The 20,580-nt window shown below is 38.3% G+C and overlaps 1 long non-coding RNA gene across 1 annotated transcript in view; it reads right to left on the bottom strand.

Annotated features, from left to right (window-relative positions):
• LOC122797058 overlaps positions 1-20,134 on the bottom strand; it is a 250,379-nt gene extending 230,245 nt beyond the window's left edge. The window contains exons 1-2 of the long non-coding RNA XR_006364027.1: positions 19,664-20,134; positions 18,688-18,733 (exon numbers count right to left, since the gene is read on the bottom strand). This is a non-coding gene — a long non-coding RNA (uncharacterized LOC122797058). The remainder of the gene's footprint in view (positions 1-18,687; positions 18,734-19,663) is intronic.
• Positions 20,135-20,580: the final 446 nt, after the last annotated feature.

Below are 20,580 nucleotides of genomic sequence, written 5' to 3'. Positions count from 1 at the left end.
GCTACCACTAGATAATACAGATGTAGGGCAGTTATTACCATAGACATCCAGAAGAGTATTAATGTAGATTTCATTTGTAAGCGTGGTTATTCAGGTTTGCTGTATAGATGACATCCAGTTGTTGCATTTCTGTTGCTGGTGATACTTCTAGGCATTCTTGTTAACTACTACACTCGCTATCTGCCTCCTAGATTAATACATTCTTTTCATTATGGCATTAACAGGTTGGTAGTATCCTTGCAGTTTAGCATCCATTGACTCATCACACCAAAATTAAAATTATCATCTAAACCAAATCACGTGACTTATTCCAAACTCAGAACTTTTAATCAGATCCAGTCATTGTTATCAAAAAGGTATTCTGCATAACTGTTGAGACATATTGATTTCACATACGGTTGTCCACCCATAAAATGTGCTAGAAAAAATATCCTTTGTAGTTGTTATTATAAGACTTATATTTTGGCCTTATATATTGTGTTTGTCATTGCACTTTTCTTGATTTGTGATTAGAAATGTGCATTATTTTCTTATATGCAGCTTCTGAGTATACAAAATGAAATGAACAAGCAAATATGATTGAGGAAGGCAAAATAAATATGGCTACAAAACTGACAATACTCAACATGGAAAGAAATATGAGGAAGTAATATCAGACTTTCTGTGTGTGAGAAATCAACGCAGGAAGCAGTAAGAAGAGCAAACGGATTATGGAAATGTACTGCAAGAGGGAGCAGTTATAAAATAAATGGGAAGTCAGTGCTGAATACAACTCAACTGGCATAGTGTGCATGGTTCCAGAAGCCCATATGTGGAAAAAACATAGGTTGGAGGGTGCCCAGATAGCATCACTTATAAGTATTGGACAGTTAGTCTGCAAAACATTACAAGTCCAGCCAGAGACCTATATTCAAAAGTTCCTTCTAGACTCATTGGGGGACAATTTGAGGTAGCCCATCCAATTGTCTAGGTTTACCTTGAAGGTGGCAAGGGTGCTATTCTGCTTAACTTGTAGCAGAGCTTGTTCTCGAGAAGAGGTAAAGGATGCATTGGGATATGTATCTATTAATCCAATGTGTTTTACTTATCTGCTGATGAAAATGTGGTTCCTTTAACTGGGTTTTTGTAGTTATCATTTGTTCAGAAAAGAAATATGAGGTCATAAAGGGCTGTATCTTGAATGTCTCAAAAGGCTCCAGACAGATTTCCATCCAGGAGTCTATGTAAGACTGTACTGAGAAAATGTTGCAAGTCTGTCTGATAACAAAGATTTTTGAGGTCACTGATCTTTTAATTTATCATTCTTTACATTCTCTTGAGTTCAATGATACATTCAGAAATACATGCCAAAAGATGGATCATACTTAATAATATATCTTATAAGATACAAATAAAGGGGAATTAAGATATCATGTGGTGATTCCTTTGGAAATTAGTTGAGCCAGATATAAGGCTTTTTTACTACAATGAACAGCATTCTTCCCTCACTAAGAATGGTACCACAGTACAAACAGAAAACAATTAACTTCAATAATTGGTTTACCTACTAGTGTCATTCCAAGGAGATCCAGTATTTGTCGGCCTGGGATGACATGATCAACAGATCATGCTGCTTTGGCAGAGACGGTCTGCACCCTTTGCCACTAGGTATTCAAATATTGCCAAGGCATTAGACACCCATTAGTGCCTTTTTCAGGTAGTGCCAAACCGACAGACCTACCAATGTAACAAAGTCTTCTAATGCCAAGCTGAAGGAACTAACCCTCAATACTAGGTGTCTTAACAAGAAACTGCACTCCTTGGAAGCTCTCCTCTCCCTGGAGAATGCTGATGCTTGTGCAGTTACAAAGATATGGTTCAAGGCTGCAGGAAGCACTCCAGCAGTGCAAGGTTATGATGACTATCCCACATTCAGACCACCCACTGAAAAGGAAAAATTGAAAGGAGGAGGTGTTTTCATTTACATAAAAAACAAACACACCTCTAGATTGGTCAAGCAGGATGACTCGCTTGAGCTAGTCCATGTCCAGCTGACCATAGGCAAAATCCCACAACATATCATTGCTAGTTATTAGTCCCCAACCATGAGCCATGAAGACCATTTGCATACCTGAAACTACTAGAATCACTTATCATTCAGCCCAATGCACTGCTCATGGGAGATTTGAACTACCTCTGGGAAACATGCATGACCACTTGCATGCAGAGATTCCTGGACATTGTCAATGCAAATGCTCAGGAACAGTGGGCCATGAAGACCATTCGTATACCTGAAACTACTAGAATCACTTATCATTCAGCCCAACACACTACTCATGGGAGATTTTAACTACCTCTGGGAAACATACATGACCACTTGCATGCAGAGATTCCTGGACTTAATGCAAATGCTCAGGAACAGTGGGTCTGCACTCCCACTAGGGGCTCAAACATCCTTGGCATAGTGCTCACAAACAAGGGGGAGCATTTCACCCCCCCCCCCCAGTGTAATATCCTCACTGGTAAGATCGGATCATAAATTGGTCTCCTTTAAAATAAAAATAAGGGTAGAACCCCCATCAAACCCTAAAACCCTAAAGAATTCTTCCAAGCCAAATTACCTTCTATTAAGTGATAGCACAGGTAATTTTAAAGCTCCCCCAACCCGGAAAACATGAAGACCTATGCAGACGTATACACAAATGAGCTGTATAACCACTTAAACAACTGCAAAGAAACAACAATACCAGATCGACCTAAAGTCAGGTCTAGCTGGAAAAACAAGTCACCCTGGTGGACCCCTGGCATAAAAAGACTACACAACAGAAGGAAGAAATTTGTGTCTAGAAGTAAGTGGGATGTTGCACAACAGAGAAAAAAACCCTCATTAGTCAAAAAGGCAAATCAGGGAACCAGTCAAGTCTTCATAAGCTAAATACAAGACTAAAATAACCGCCCAATCAAATTAGAACCACAAAGCATGCTTTCTTTATGTCCAAAATCTTCAGGGTAAACATTCAACAATGTGCTGGGTTGGATGTAGATGGTATTACCTATACTCAGCCAGAAGAAATAGCAAAGCTACTGGCAGATAACTTCAACTAAGATTTCACCCCTTCATGACCTCTGGTCAGTCCTCATGAAATACTCCCACCATTCCCTTGCTTGTCATTACAAAAGAACAGGTCATCACTGCCCTCACTAATGCTAGAAATACAACATCAGTGAGCCCTGACAGAATCCCAAGGGGACTATAAAATAAAGAACAGGTCATCACTGCATGCTCTAACGCTAGAAATACAACATCAGTAGGCCCTAACAGAATGCCAAGAGGACTATAAAATAAAGAAAAGGTCATCACTGCCCTCTCTAACGCTGGAAATACAACATCAGTGAGCCCTAACAGAATCCCAAGGGGACTATAAAATAAAGAAAAGGTCATCACTGCAAGCTCTAATGCTAGAAATACAACATCAGTGAGCCCTGACAGAATCCCAAGGGGACTATAAAATAAAGAACAGGTCATCACTGCACGCTCTAACGCTAGAAATACAACATCAGTGAGCCCTGACAGAATCCCAAGGGGACTATAAAATAAAGAACAGGTAATCACTGCCGTCTCTAACGCTAGAAATACAACATCAGTGAGCCCTGACAGAATCCCAAGGGGACTATAAAATAAAGAACAGGTCATCACTGCCCTCTCTAATGCTAGAAATACAACATCAGTGAGCCCTAACAGAATCCCAAGGGGACTATAAAATAAAGAACAGGTCATCACTGCACACGCTAACGCTAGAAATACAACATCAGTGAGCCCTGACAGAATCCCAAGGGGACTATAAAATAAAGAACAGGTCATCACTGCACTCTCTAACGCTAGAAATACAACATCAGTGAGCCCTGACAGAATCCCAAGGGGACTATAAAATAAAGAACAGGTCATCACCGCACTCTCTAAAGCTAGAAATACAACATCAGTGAACCCTGACAGAATCCCAAGGGGACTATAAAATAAAGAACAGGTCATCACCGCACTCTCTAAAGCTAGAAATACAACATCAGTGAGCCCTGACAGAATCCCAAGGGGACTATAAAATAAAGAAAAGGTCATCACTGCACGCTCTAACGCTAGAAATACAACATCAATGAGCCCTGACTGAATCCCAAGGGGACTATAAAATAAAGAACAGGTCATCACTGCACTCACTAACGCTAGAAATACAACATCAGTGAGCCCTGACAGAATCCCAAGAGGACTATAAAATAAAGAACAGGTCATCACTGCACTCTCTAATGCTAGAAATACAACATCAGTGAGCCCTGACAGAATCCCAAGGGGACTATAAAATAAAGAACATGTCATCACTGCACTCTCTAAAGCTAGAAATACAACATCAGTGAGCCCTGACAGAATCCCAAGGGGACTATAAAATAAAGAACAGGTCATCACTGCACGCTCTAACGCTAGAAATACAACATCAGTGAGCCCTGACAGAATCCCAAGGGGACTATAAAATAAAGAACAGGTAATCACTGCAGTCTCTAACGCTAGAAATACAACATGAGTGAGCCCTGACAGAATCCCAAGGGGACTATAAAATAAAGAACAGGTCATCACTGCACACGCTAACGCTAGAAATACAACATCAGTGAGCCCTGACAGAATCCCAAGGGGACTATAAAATAAAGAACAGGTCATCACTGCACTCTCTAAAGCTAGAAATACAACATCAGTGAGCCCTGACAGAATCCCAAGGGGACTATAAAATAAAGAACAGGTCATCACTGCACTCTCTAATGCTAGAAATACAACATCAGTGAGCCCTGACAAAATTCCAAGGGGACTATAAAATAAAGAACTGGTCATTACTGCACTCTCTAACGCTAGAAATACAACATCATTGAGCCCTGAAAGAATCCCAAGGGGACTATAAAATAAAGAACAGGTCATCTCTGTACTCTCTAAAGCTAGAAATACAACATCAGTGAGCCCTGACAGAATCACAAGGGGACTATAAAATAAAGAACAGGTCATCACTGCACTCTCTAACGCTAGAAATACAACATCAGTGAGCCCTGACAGAATCCCAAGGGGACTATAAAATAAAGAACAGGTCATCACTGCACTCCCTAACGCTAGAAATACATCAGTGAGCCCTGACAGAATCACAAGGGGACTATAAAATAAAGAACTGGTCATCACTGCACTCTCTAACGCTAGAAATACAACATCAGTGAGCCCTGAAAGAATCCCAAGGGGACTATAAAATAAAGAACAGGTCATCACTGCACTCTCTAACGCTAGAAATACAACATCAGTGAGCCCTGACAGAATCCCAAGGGGACTATAAAATAAAGAACAGGTCATCACTGCACTCTCTAAAGCTAGAAATACAACATCAGTGAGCCCTGACAGAATCCCAAGGGGACTATAAAATAAAGAACAGGTCATCACTGCACTCTCTAACGCTAGAAATACAACATCAGTGAGCCCTGACAGAATCCCAAGGGGACTATAAAATAAAGAACAGGTCATCACTGCACTCTCTAAAGCTAGAAATACAACATCAGTGAGCCCTGACAGAATCCCAAGGGGACTATAAAATAAAGAACAGGTCATCACTGCACTCCCTAACGCTAGAAATACATCAGTGAGCCCTGACAGAATCACAAGGGGACTATAAAATAAAGAACAGGTCATCTCTGCACTCTCTAACGCTAGAAATACAACATCAGTGAGCCCTGACAGAATCCCAAGGGGACTATAAAATAAAGAACAGTTCATCACTGCACTCTCTAAAGCTAGAAATACAACATCAGTGAGCCCTGACAGAATCCCAAGGGGACTATAAAATAAAGAACAGGTCATCACTGCACTCTCTAAAGCTAGAAATACAACATCAGTGAGCCCTGACAGAATCCCAAGGGGACTATAAAATAAAGAACAGGTCATCACTGCACTTTCTAACGCTAGAAATACAACATCAGTGAGCCCTGACAGAATCCCAAGGGGACTATAAAATAAAGAACAGGTCATCACTGCACTCTCTAAAGCTAGAAATACAACATCAGTCAGCCCTGACAGAATCCCAAGGGGACTATAAAATAAAGAACAGGTCATCACTGCACTCTCTAACGCTAGAAATACAACATCAGTGAGCCCTGACAGAATCCCAAGGGGACTATAAAATAAAGAACAGGTCATCACTGCACTTTCTAACGCTAGAAATACAACATCAGTGAGCCCTGCCAGAATCCCAAGGGGACTATAAAATAAAGAACAGGTCATCACTGCACTCACTAAAGCTAGAAATACAACATCAGTGAGCCCTGACAGAATCCCAAGGGGACTATAAAATAAAGAACAGGTCATTACTGCACTCTCTAATGCTAGAAATACAACATCAGTGATCCCTGACAGAATCCCAAGGGGACTATAAAATAGGTCATCACTGCACTCTCTAACGCTAGAAATACAACATCAGTGAGCCCTGACAGAATCCCAAGGGGACTATAAAATAAAGAACAGGTCATCACTGCACTCTCTAATGCTAGAAATACAACATCAGTGAGCCCTGACAGAATCCCAAGGGGACTATAAAATAAAGAACAGGTCATCACTGCACTCTCTAAAGCTAGAAATACAACATCAGTGAGCCCTGACAGAATCACAAGGGGACTATAAAATAAAGGACAGGTCATTACTGCACTCTCTAATGCTAGAAATACAACATCAGTGAGCCCTGACAGAATCCCAAGGGGACTATAAAATAAAGAACAGGTCATCACTGCACTCTCTAACGCTAGAAATACAACATCAGTGAGCCCTGACAGAATCCCAAGGGGACTATAAAATAAAGAACTGGTCATCACTGCACTCTCTAACACAAGAAATACAACATCAGTGAGCCCTGACAGAATCCCAAGGGGACTATAAAATAAAGAACAGGTCATCACTGCACTCTCTAAAGCTAGAAATACAACATCAGTCAGCCCTGACAGAATCCCAAGGGGACTATAAAATAAAGAACAGGTCATCACTGCACTCTCTAATGCTAGAAATACAACATCAGTGAGCCCTGACAGAATCCCAAGGGGACTATAAAATAAAGAACAGGTCAACACTGCACTCTCTAAAGCTAGAAATACAACATCAGTGAGCCCTGACAGAATCCCAAGGGGACTATAAAATAACTCGAAACATTACCTAGTACACCAACTCAGATCTGTATTTAGCCGCAGTCTCCATACAGGCTTTGTCCCAGTGGAGTGGAGGACAGCAACAGTCCTCCCTCTGCACAACGGGGTACCATCAACAGACTCAAGAAACTACTGACCCATAAGTCTGACTAGCCTCATGTGCAAGGCTGTGAAAAGGATAAACATGGACCTGATTAACAATGACATAGGAAATCTCCAGACTATAGACCCAACACATTTCAACTTTGTCAAGGCCAGGTCCTGCCTGTTCAGTCTAGTGGACTTCTTTGAGAAAGTCACCAAGGTCATCGATGAGGGTATGGCAGTGCATACCATGTTCCTTGACCTGGTCAAGGAATTTGACACAATATCCCAGTTGGGTATTATAGATAAACTCATACAATTGGGCATAAATCTCGATGTCACCAGATGGATAGCCAAATGGCTCATGGATAGGACACATGTTTTTAGAGATGGAGAATCCATATCCAGCGAGAAGCCATTACAAGGCTCAGTGCTGGGCCCCATCCTGTTTGTGATATACTTATGAGATATCAAGGCAAATGCAGATGGCATTTGGCTGACCAAGTTTCCTGATGACTATAAGTTGCGGGTAATCACTGACTCCCCAAACAATATTGATATCCTTCAGAAAGGTCTGACACAGACTAATGATTGGTGTCAGAGCCATGGGCTCAAACTGAATGTAAAGAAGTGCATAATAATACCATTTGGGAAATCAAATATCCCAGCAAATTGCAACATTGATAGCACCTCCAAAAGAGTGGACACAGTGGTGAGAGAGAGCTGGGTACTCTGACAGATAGCAATCTGCATTTTGATCACCATGTGTTCACAGTGGTGAGGAAGTCTTTTTATGTGGCTCAGTTATAAGTAAGAGCATGGTATACAGATCTAAGGATGTCATAGTACCACTTTATTCGCCCCTCATAAGACCAATAAATAAATACAATGCACCCTTTGGCATGTACCTCTCCAGGCACCTGCAACAGTTGGAGTGTCCTCAGAAGTTTCTCATCAAAAAAAATATGGGGTATAACCAACATATCATACACCAACCAATTAAAAGCCCTATCACTGCATGCTGTTTCCTATCGATTACTAAGGGTTGAACTGTGCCTGACCTAGAAGCCAGTCTCTGACCCAGCCCTGATGGAAATGTTGCATATTTGCAAATTTACTGCACAAGGGTTACCTGCTCTAAGGCTCTAAACCTCATCCCTGACATGAATAAATTATGCTTGAGAGACAGATATGTGTCTCAGACACTGCCCCTCCTCTGGAATCGGCTTCCTATTCACATGAAACAGAGCGCTTCCCAGACCAGCTTCAAACGTAATCTTTACCAATGGATATGAAATCATAAATTCACTCCAGGGGTGGCACTCATGTCTCTTATGTAGAGAGGCAGTGGGTAAAAATTGTAAAAACCCTACTTGATGACCCTTCTTATCTTTTCCCTAGAGATAGAAGATTGGGTAAAATGTGGGTAAAACTGGCAAGACTCTTGAGATGTTAGCCTAGTAAGCGCCTATGAATCTATGAGCCTATGAACTGCAGTGACATGATAATACAACAATAAGGAACTATCAGCAAGAGTACCTAGCTTCCTTATCACAGGGTCCCGATAGTACAGCTGTGTCACCTATACTGTATGTGAAAATGATCTATGCTACATTTTTTTTCAAATTTAATTTGAGACCATTGTCCTTGCATCAGTTATCAACATGGTCTGACCCATGCTGGAGCAACTGCAAGTTAGAGAATATTAAATAACAGCCTCAAATCTACAGTCATCTCCAAACATTGATAACCATCAGCAAGAGGCATTAGACTGAAGGTTTAAAAATAAGGAATACATTAATTTGATTGAAAACACAAAATACTGAAACAAAAAAAATGCTGAAAACTCAAAATACTCAATATAGGACTGTGCCCTTTCCTCACTTTTCTGTGATCCTATTGGTGGTATATATATATATATATATATATATATATATATATATATATATATATATATATATATAGTCATCAGGGGGTGTAGGGGGTTTCAATACTTTGAGTTTTCAGAATTTTTTATTTCAATGTTTTTTGTTTTCAATCAAATGAAGGTATGCCAAGAAATAGATGCCAAATAGGAGAGGACCCAGTTCTGAGCCAGGTGATACACCACTGATAAGATTTCTGCATTCAGAAGTGGCACATGAGATTCAAACTACATGGACTCTGTCAGGGTACTAGTTAGCTGTCTACCCCCAACATATGGATTTCTAATCAGATTCACAAGTTTGCCAATAATGCCTGCATAAAGAATAGTGCCAAAGGCTTTGACCAGGTCCAATAATGGTCTATGTACTGCATAACCGCTATCCACTCCTTTGGTTACTTTTAGGTTAAAGAGGCAGATTCTTCTACTGACAAAGCCACATTTATGAGGGCACATGGTTAAGAGATTTTGACTGTCGAGGTTAGTATTTTTCAGGCTCAGAAATGTCATCAGTGGAGAGGCTTAGATTAAAGAGGCTAAGTAAGGGTTCAGATAGTTCATATTTTGCACTGATAATTAGGCAATGTCATATATTATCAGGGTCCATGGATGAGGTGCTCTTGGCTTTTGAGAGGGCTAAAATAACATGTTTCATAGTCATTTAAGGGATAGCTACGTTTGTGGAGTCTGTAGAATAGCTATAAGTGGGTGGATTAAAATTTCAACTAAATTTGTCAGCTAGGATTCCTCTGACACAAGGTGTGCATTATGATTATGGACCAGCACCAAACATTGTCAGACATCAGTACTTAACTTCCTGGCACAATTAAAGAAAGCTTTGTAGTTATTTTTGGTTTTAGTGGCTCTTTTAAGTTGATACTCATCTTTGAGCATCCTAAAAGTCCATTTCATCTCTACACTAGTTTGCTCAGATGTGCTCTTAAGGTAGGTAAAAGTAGACCTCTTATAAGCATTAAGCAATTTTTTTTCTTGTGTTATATAATTTATTTATACGTGCATTTCATTTTAGGAGTTTTATTTACATTTTTCATTATATTTGGTGCAGATAGGGGCTGTTTTTTCAATGCGTCTATTTAAATGTGAGTAGAAATTTGAGGCACAGGCAGCACTTTTTAGTAATGGGACCTAAAAGAGGAGGACTACAGTGGAATCGGTTTTGGTCATCAAGTAACTGAAGATTTGCTTTTGACAGGTCCCTAAACACAGAGGTATTTACAGAGAAAGTATCACCTGTTTTAAAGGAAAAGGTCATCAATTTCTGGACTGATTTATCAAGGAAAAATTATACATATGGAGATTTGCAAGGTGTGGCCTTATTTGTGAGGGATAGATTGAGGATATTTGGGGCCATACTATGCAGGCTAACTATTTATAAAATAGAGTTTGCTTTTATAATGTCAAGGAAGCATTGGACATGCTGACCATTTGCATAGTAGCTCAGCCATTTTAGTGATGGATAATTTAATTCCAACAGGAAAACAGTGTTTAGTTTAATGGGGATTTCAGCTATGGTGTTAAGATAGTTATCATGCTCAGAAAGGGAAACAGTGGCTGTTCTATAGCCAGCCATGAAGTGGCAATTAGTCTTATTTATGGTGATTTGGATATAGGATCTGTCATCAGATGATGATATCCTTGACAAATGCAGATACTCCACCCACAACTGCTAGTAGGTCTCAAAATGCGATAGACACTATACCCAGGAATAGAGGGAATATATTCATTGCTTTGAAACAATGTCTCTGAAACTACACAAGCACGAATGTGTTAGTTGCACAAGCCTATCAAGTTTAGGAATTTTTTTTTGTAAAGACACATGGCACCCAGTCAGAGGCGTAGCTGATTTAATCAGTGCCATGTGCTGGTGCCACAAGCAAGCACCCCTCTCCAGCTGAAGAGCAAAGAATAAAGTTCACTGTAATAACCCAATGGATACATTGTGGCTATCAGTTTATTACAGATACATCCATTTCCTTCCAGCAGGCTCTTCAACTACAGTGCAAAAAAAAAAAACAGTATGATGAATGGCTAGCCTGACTAACCATGCACTTTGTGCTCAGACAATTGCCTCTCTTGCCCTGTCGTAGCTATGTTTCAGTATTAAGTAGAATGTTCCAAATAAGAATTTGTTAAGTTGTAATATCCACCAGATGGACCCTGTCTAAAAAAGGCACTATGGAGACAGCAAAGGTTTTAGCCAGAATGAAAGAACTTTGGTAAGACATGTGAAGCCCACCACTGGAAAAGCAATAAGTCTTTCCAGCCACCATATCCCAAGCTGACACATACTGTATCCCCTTACAATGACACCAGCTGCATAGACAATATTTAAAGCCAATTATTTCATCTTTGAATCTTAGCATCATTCCGGGTGAAAGCAAAATACCTCTTAATACCCATGTCATTCCTGCCTCAGACACATGCATAGCAAACTCATTCATATCCTTCAGCATGTCCCCTTTTTCAATTTCTCCAAATCTTTTGGGTTTCTAATACCATGACAGGAATGGACCCCATTTGTAAGTCAAAGTATGATTAAAGTTCATTGAAATTAGTGTTGTTTCAATATTTGATGTCAGCCAGAAGTGCTCTTCGCAGCACCCGCAATGTGCCCAGTAATGACTCCTTTTGCAATTCATATGGAGCTACATGTATTGGCAACATATCTAAGTACAACTGTAAATTCTTTTTTTATAAGTCCTGTTGCTCGTACTACTATTGGAACTGTCTGAGTATCTTTCTTCCACATTGCTCTCATTTCTGCCAGCAAATCTGAATATTTTATGACTTTGTATCTCTCTGTATGCAAGACACTGTAGTCACTGGGTGTGGTGATTTCAATGATCAATGCTACTTTTGTCTTCTTTTCATGGACCACTATATCTAGTTTTCTAGCATCTATCTTTTGAACTGTTGGTAATGGGTGACCCCATGTGATGTAGACCTCAACATTTTCTATGATGTTTTGTGGCTCATATTTCCAATGTTTTTCAGCCACTTCAGTACCATAATGTTTGCACAATCACCAGTGCAACAGTCTTGCCACAGTATTATGCCTTCTGCCATTAGTGTGTCACACCCAGCAATGAGGTATGCAACTGTTTCTAATTCTTTTACAAAACCTACATTTGTCTGCTTGTCCCACATGTTCAATGCGGTTTACAGTTAAAATGTCAAGGGAAGTTTCGGCGACCTTGGGTTGTTGAATAATGGTTGGCCAACCCGTGTTGCTGATCCCTCAGTTGTGCGAGTCCCATTTCAGTGAATGCTCAGTGCATTCGCAAAGATGAGGTTGGTCTTTTAACTAGAGATTGTGATACAGTGGGGATCAGGAAATTTACTCTTTTCCTCTCTGTAGTGCGATGTTGGAGATGAAATATATAATGTGCAGGGGGTGTGGGGGGCAGGGGGCCCCTGCAAAATCATTACGTCACGTTTTGTGCAGTGTCGTTGTGCACACCACAGATGTTGAGAAAGGTCAAATTTGCAACAGGAAGTGTTTTTGTGGCATTCTGACCTTCTTGACTTTCCTTTTCCAACTTTTTAGTCGACATTTAAGGTGGGTAGACCTTTTAAGTGTTGACTATATGACAGCAAACTGTTCAATGCACTTTGTAAACCAACATGTACGTAACCCACTATCTTGTGCCACCAATATTATCCTTTCATCTCATGGTTTGAATTCTCCTCTCCATACCTATTCTTGCATTTGTTCCTGATCAACATGAGGTTCTTGCAGAAGTTTTCTATACTTGCAACTATATTTATGCATTTTCCACATTTCTTGCCTTCTCAAATGGTCCTTCACCTTATATTCTTTCTTTTGTTTTTTGGCACATTCAGTTGCTTCCTGATTTTTATCTACTTCTGGTTTGATTTCATTCCTGCTTGATGCCGATATGTTTCTGCTAGATTAAGCAGAGAAATCATCTTAGATTTATTCTCCTCATGTTTCAAAACTTTCACCACATTTGGGTCTTGTGAGGTCAGCAGATATATTTGGAGTCCCACGATTGCAAATCTATTCATGTAATTAATTTCAAGTGGGCCCATTCCTCCTTCAGAATGGTAGGGTTACCACTTGTCCCACTTTGTGAGGGACAGTCCTTTTTTGGGCAGTTGTGTCCTGCAAAAAACTTGTAAAAATGTATTTATTTATTTATTTATTTTTTTATTTTATTTTACATTTGTTGACTGGGCTAGTCTAACTGGATACATGTCCATTTTCAGTAGAGGCCTGGGGAGAAAAGCTTCAAGCATAGACAACAACATAACATACAACATAACATACAATATATACAATAGTAAAATAATAGTAGAACATTGTTGATATTCTAAATATGGAAAAAGTTATACAGAGCCTTTTTTTTTTTTTAGGAAAGCTAATATAAAGATTCTTATAAAGTAGTAAGAAGGGAAACTTGTTAGATACTAGTGAGATGTTAAATAACTGGTTAGTTCAGGTCAGCATCCTAGTACAATAGGTTAGCAAAGTATGGTGAGGGCATGACTGGGGAGAGAAATATTAGTCAGGGTTAGAGCAGGGACAAAGTCAATGTGTTTTAAGGTATTCTTTAAGGTGTTTTTTGAAAAGCAGTGTAGAAGAAAGAGTCAAAAGTTCACTTGGAAGCTGGTTCCAGCTTTTCCCCACTGTATTAGAGAAAAGTGAGTCCCCAGCTTTGTTGTTAGGTTTAGTAATTGAGACTAGATGTTTATTAGCTGAGCGTAGTGTTGCTAGATTTTTGTATGGGGTAATAAGGCTGGTGAGGATTGGGATATTATTAGGGTGGTGAAGGATTTTTTGGGTCATAGTAAGTTGTTGACATTGAAGTTGGTTCTGCAGTTCTAACCATCCCAATTGTTTAAGGTTGTGGCAGTGGTGGGTTCTAAAAGGGGCACCAGTGACAAATCTAGCTATGTTATTGTAGCTGGTTGCAAGTTTGCTAAGGTTGTTTTTGGATAGATTGGTATATATGGCTGAAGCATACAGTAGGGTAGAGATAAGGTGGGTCTGGGCAATAGTGGTTCTAGCTAATGGCGTAAGGAAGGGTTTGATTCTATAAAGAGAGCCTAGTTTTCTGTTAACAGATTTTATGGCAGTATTAATGTGATCGTCAAAGTTTAGGTTGTGGTCAATAGCAATACCCAGGAGATGGGTTGAAGTATGGCATATGCTAGTTCCATTGTTGGAGGTTATTGTGAAGTGAATTTGTGGTGACTTTTGGGTAGGAGCAAAAAGCAGTAATTTTGTTTTTTTGGGGTTCAGGAGGAGGCAATGTTGCTTGAACCAATTATCAACAAAAATGGAAAAAGTCCTGAGATATTTGGACAAAATTATTTCCTATATTTTAATGACTAGTTGCATAAAACAGTTATTCTGTATCTGAAACACCTACATGTTATAAGAAACAGAATATGCAATTAAAATGCTACAAGATTAGGCTTTTATTTAAGCAAATACGTGAAGTTCTGTCCTTTGTACTGGCCGTGGCTATGTTTTGGCTTGCCAAATCTGACATTTGTACCAAAAATGTCCCACTTTGGGCATTTGAAAAGCTGGCAATCCTACAGAATGGGGAATACATAATCTTGGTATACACTGATTTTTATAAATCATTTTGTGCGCATGACGGATCCTTTTTGTTTTCCTATCTAATCTATCCAACACATTTTGGGGCCAGTCAATCACTCCAAAACTGTAAGTTAGGACAGGAAGAGCAAATTGGTTTATAGCCTAGATTTTGTTCCTAGATGTCCTTGCTGTTTTCAGAATTCATTTTAGTCTTCTAAAGTAGTCCTTACTAAGTTTTGTTCACACTTCTTCATGCTTTATTGTTAATTCTTTATCAATTCCCAAATATTTATACACTCCCTCTTGCTCAAGTTCTTTTATATCACATTCTTGTCCCAAACTTGTTTTCCCGGTGCTGCAGTTTTGCTTCTTTAAATGTTGCTTTTGCACATTTATCAAGACCAAATGGCATTCTTATATCTGAAAAAGTTTTGACAACTTGCAGTTGTGCTTTCAGTTTCTCATTTGATGATCTATATAGTTTTAAATCATCAACAAAGATAAGATGAGTAGTCTTTACACTTTGTTGTTTTCTAGGAGCCAAATTATAGCCATGGCCTAAGCTGTTAAGTAGACAGCTTAATGGGTTAAGGGCAAGGCAGAATAACAGCCATGACAGAGAGACACCCTGAAATATGTCCCTTATTTTACCCCTGGAATAATAATTTGTCCTTTATCATGGCTTAATTGCAAAGTGGTCTGCCATGTTTTCATGGTCACTGTAATGAAGTCGATCAGTGTAGGGGGTAACATACATTTTTAAGCGCTCTTTTATCCATGAATGTGGGATACTGTCAAATGCATTTTTGTAGGCAATCCATGTCATACTTAGATTCTTCCCTTTTTTACAGTTCTCCACTATGGATTTATTTAACAATAAATGATCCTTTGTTCCATATGACTTTCTTTTATTGCCCTTTTGTTCTACTGCCATAATTGAGTTTTCTTCTAAATGACTATAAACTCTGCCAGGATCAATTCCCATGTATAATTTATATGTTGTCAAAAGGCAAGTTATTGGTCTATAATTTTTAGGGTAGCTTGCAGGTTCACTCTTAAGTAGGAGCATTGTTTTTCTTGTTGTTAGCCAGGTTGGTGTCTGTTCCGGTTGCACGTATAAATAGTTCTTACTCATGCCTAAATCTTTGTGCAAAGATGTTAATACTTTCAGACAAAAGTAAGGTACTGTATCTGGGTCTGGGGTTTTCCAATTAGAAGCTTTTCTTAACTTTGTTTCAATCTCTCTGCCTGTTACTTCATCCCATTTCATATCCTGTACCTTTAAACTTCTTATTCTTTCTTTTAATTCTTCTATCCATTTATCATTGTTGTTATGTTCCACGGGATCTTCATAGATACTTCTCCAAAATATATCTATTTCTTCTTTTTTTTTTTGGCCATCTTTCAATTCCTTTTACCTTGCTTCCCAATTCTCTATAAATCATCAATCAATTGCTTATTTTGTAGTTTTCCTTTATATTTATCTGCATTTCCACCTGTGCTGAGATTTTTAGTTTGTTATTTGCGATAGTGCATGAAAGATCCTGGTCTGTTTTAATACTGCCCATTGCTTTTATCACATCTATCTTTCTTAGTATTTTTGTTGATCTGTTCCCCCTTTTATATTCTTCTAACAGTGACACTTCTTGTTTTAATTGCTTTATAATTTTCTCTATTCAATACTTCCCTGATGGCATTTGATTTCTCCCCTTCCTTTCCCTCGCTACCCTGTGTTCTTGTGGTAGAACTTTATCAGTTATTAATTTATCTGCACATTAATATATCCTGTTTACTTCTGTTATATCACATGGATCTATATGAATAGTCCTAATTACTGTATTCATTTGTTTTATGAAACTTCTGACTTTTTGGGTTTTATTGACCTTCTGCAGTCTATTTCTTTCATTGATCTTAATATGTCTAACTATGTCTATTAAATCAAGCAACTCTTTTATTAGCTCATTTTATTCTAAACAGAGGGCACATTTTTTTGTTTTCCATTTCCTGTGGGCATTGTATAGAAAGTTCTATACCATCTTCCTGTGGCACATTCTCTTCAATTTCATACCATGCCATCCATTGCTCTGTCATATGGGAACTCATTACCCTATCACTCCATGTCCCACTGGTTGGAGTACCTAAGGTCCAAGTAGACCACTGTCAGGTTATAATCATAATCATATTTGTCAGGATGGAAAGGTCAAAGAGCTCTTGTCATACACCCGATCCTGGCACCAGATAGACAGCTAACTGTTGCCTTATTCTTTTTTTTTAATACCTTTATTAAATTATTACTCAAGACATAGGCAAGCATACACTAGCAGAAAAATATATGAACATTTTTCCATTACATTATTCATCATATATCTTTTCTTTCTTTATAACTATCATCAGTCCAACATTACATAAATTGCCAAATTCCAGCCTTCCCTTAAACCTCATTTCTCCTTCTCCTGAACATTATTATGCATGTATTCTTCCCACAGGTTCCATTTATTTCTATGTAATGTTTTCCTTTCCTTTTCTAAAGATCCCACTTCCAGTTCTTTTATCTCTTTTATAATATTCAATACTTCCAGTATAGTAGAGTTAGGTTTTGATTTCCATTTTCTGGTAATTGCTTTTGGGCAGCCAACAGAATTAAACTTAAGTCCTTACTATGACTAGACAATTCAGATCCTGTGTCCCAACTGAAAAGAATCATTTCCTTAGTTACAGCCATTTCCTGACCCAATCTTTCTCATGGAGTACTCTGTATGGAAATTGTACTAACTCGTTACACTCCCAAAACATATGTTCCCAGTTTTCTCTTTCTTCCTCATCACAACTGCAACATTTGCTCTCTACCTGAGGAAAACGTATTTGAAGTGTGCTTGGTGTGTACAAATACCTATTCAAATACTTCCAAGCAAAAATCCTAAACCTTCTAGACTTTGTTGCGTACTTGGGAGCCGTACAGCCTAGTGAGGGTGATGTTTGCATGCCAAGCAATAGAGTCCCCTGCTATTAAAACATTACTGTAGTTAAATGCACTGCCGGTGGGCCAGAAAGACATGGAGTCTGCACCTTTGTGACTCTTAGAGATATATATACTGGCTGTTAGTGTGAAATGTAAAGACAAGTGTGCTGGTGTGTGAACTAATATCTGATCTTATTTACTCTTTAGCCTAGGAGACATAAGCAGTCTTTACTTAACCTTGTCCTGTGCTACTTTAGTGGAAGTGCTCTCTGCTGTGTGTGCAACTTGTTTGAGCTTATCAGATCTGTTCTGATGTGAAAAGGTAGCTTTCAAGTTAAATAAATACATACACCTCTCACACACACGTTGAATCATTGTGAGACAGCAATAATGATTTTTTGATACGCAATGGCAGTTACAAAACATAAACAAACATGGTATAAAGTCTGCAAATTAATGCACATCAACTGAGATAAAGGAAATCTAGAGGTATATGTTCATAAGAAAGGAATGGTAGGACTGAGAAGGAAGTGATAAAAAAGGCAAGTACCTCAAGTAAATTAGCCAAGCACTTCAGAAGGTTGAATTGAACAGCAATTATGCAAACAATTGTGATATAAAAGTGATTATTTAGGATTAATGCAAACAAGTATGTTTACACATACAGACATGAATGAATAACAGTCTACCTTAGAAAGATGCAAAATTAACAGCAGCAAAATAAAGTATGGTCAAGAATAAAAGTAAAATGTAAGACTGATGTTATGAAGAAATAAAATAAGTATTAGCATCAAAATTAAACTAGACAGACTAGATGGAACAAGTGGTCCCTATCTGCCAACATATTTTCTCTATTTCTGCCATCAAATATTAGCAAAATGGGCTCAGAACAATAACTTGTATCATATACAGTTGTATAGTTCAAGTTAAGATTATTTATCTTACCAGGTGACACCCAGATTGGTAGCAAACGTTCAGTTCCATCTGGAATCTGGCAGGAAACAAACAGCCATGTTGTCATAAAATAATCGTGCTGCCAAGAATGTTAGTTAAAATGTAATCTGAATACAGTCAGTTACAAGTTATAAATTACTTTCACAAACCCAAAAGCTTCATTAAAACAATATTTGTTTATTCACTGAGAGTGAGTTATTGCAAACATATGGCAATTAACATTAAAACAAATCATTAACATAGACTGAAAACATGTGTCATCTCTGCTAGCATCAAAACATAAATAAGAGTGTTATTAAAAGAAGCATAATAAAATGACAAGACTAATCTTATGTAAACCTGACATTTATTGGTTAAATGTTTGCAAAGAAGTGCTGTGATCAGAAACGCTAAACTGAGCATTGCTTTAAGTATCAGATTAAGTCTTAAAGAGACACTACTGACTGCTAGAAGCGTTTGTCTTGCCTATACTGTAGTAGTCAATATGTATGTGTGTGTGTGTGTGTGTGTGTGTGTGTGTGTGTGTGTGTGTGTGTGTGTGTGTGTGTGTGTGTGTGCTTTTATTATGTATGTGTGTAGTTTCACTGACAAACTACCACATTTACATAAATATGTACATATGTATGTGTCTTTATAGGTGAGTGCACTTGTTTGCGTGTGTGTGTGTGTGTGTGTGTGTGTGTGTGTGTGTGTGTGTGTGTGTGTGTGTGTGTGTGTATACACACACACACATATATATATATATATATATATATATATATATATATATATATATATATATATGTGAATATTTATATATATATATATATATATATAAATGCATATGCATGCTCACAGACACACACACACACACACACACACACACACACACATGTACGCACACACAAATACATACTCAAAAACACAAACTACTGTTACTGTTATCACACATGGTCACCAGCCAATATATCAACATATCAAGCCCTACCTGGTTGTAAAAAATTCATATAGTTATAACTGCTGATGGTGCTGAATTCTTTCATCATTGTTGTTAACATATTGAATGATATCCTTCCTTATCGCTTCACAGGGCTTTACGAGCTATTGCTATTCTGTGACTCAGTATGCTGGAAGTCTCACAGGATCATGCTGAAATTGGAGAACCTGTGAAAGTACCACTTAAGCAAGGGGAAAGAAGAAGCATTACAGGCAGTTGTAACCATTCCATCCTTTATAGCACTTACAGCTGTAACAGTTCCCTTGCCTGTATGCAATTAGAGAAAGGAGATCTTGTATTTTTAGTTGTCAAAACACCAGTCCGGCTGTTAAATTCTCATGCATGATTCTGTCTTCTGGATAAAAGGGGAAGTTAGAAGAATGAACAAAAATGTGTCAAAGGCAATTGACCAAAGACACAAAAAAATGTTTGCCTTCTGTAAGCCAAGCATTTATCCCATCACTTTTGGTTATGGCAAATAAAAAAGAAAAAGAGAACTGGATAGCTTTATCATGCCACTTGATTCCTGGGACAGACGTTTTAGCTTTTAGTTCACTTTACTTTTTTTTTAATTTCTTACTACTGCACACAGTTGCTTCCATGGGCATTTTCAATTAGTTCCCACTGCTCCTCTTCTAACCAGTAGAATGGTATTTGTGAATACCTTAATATTTATGGCAAATATTATTCTCAAACTTATTTGAAAACTATGTTCACTGACTGACCACCAAGATGGGAATGTTGTTATTTGTGCCTTCAGTTTGTTGAGTTATGCAAACCATTGTAAGATATTTGGATTGAAGAGAGCCAATGGAATCAAAGAGAGGTAAGGGACAGTGGGTAATGTTAATGTTAATTTGGGTTTTGAGACATGAGAATTGATTTAGAAAATATTCAAGCTAATAGCA

Source organism: Protopterus annectens, chromosome 3.part0 (genome assembly GCF_019279795.1).
Source record: "Protopterus annectens isolate FY-2018-M chromosome 3.part0, PAN1.0, whole genome shotgun sequence".
Taxonomy (NCBI): domain Eukaryota; kingdom Metazoa; phylum Chordata; order Ceratodontiformes; family Protopteridae; genus Protopterus; species Protopterus annectens.
This window is presented reverse-complemented; position numbering and strand designations above follow the sequence as displayed.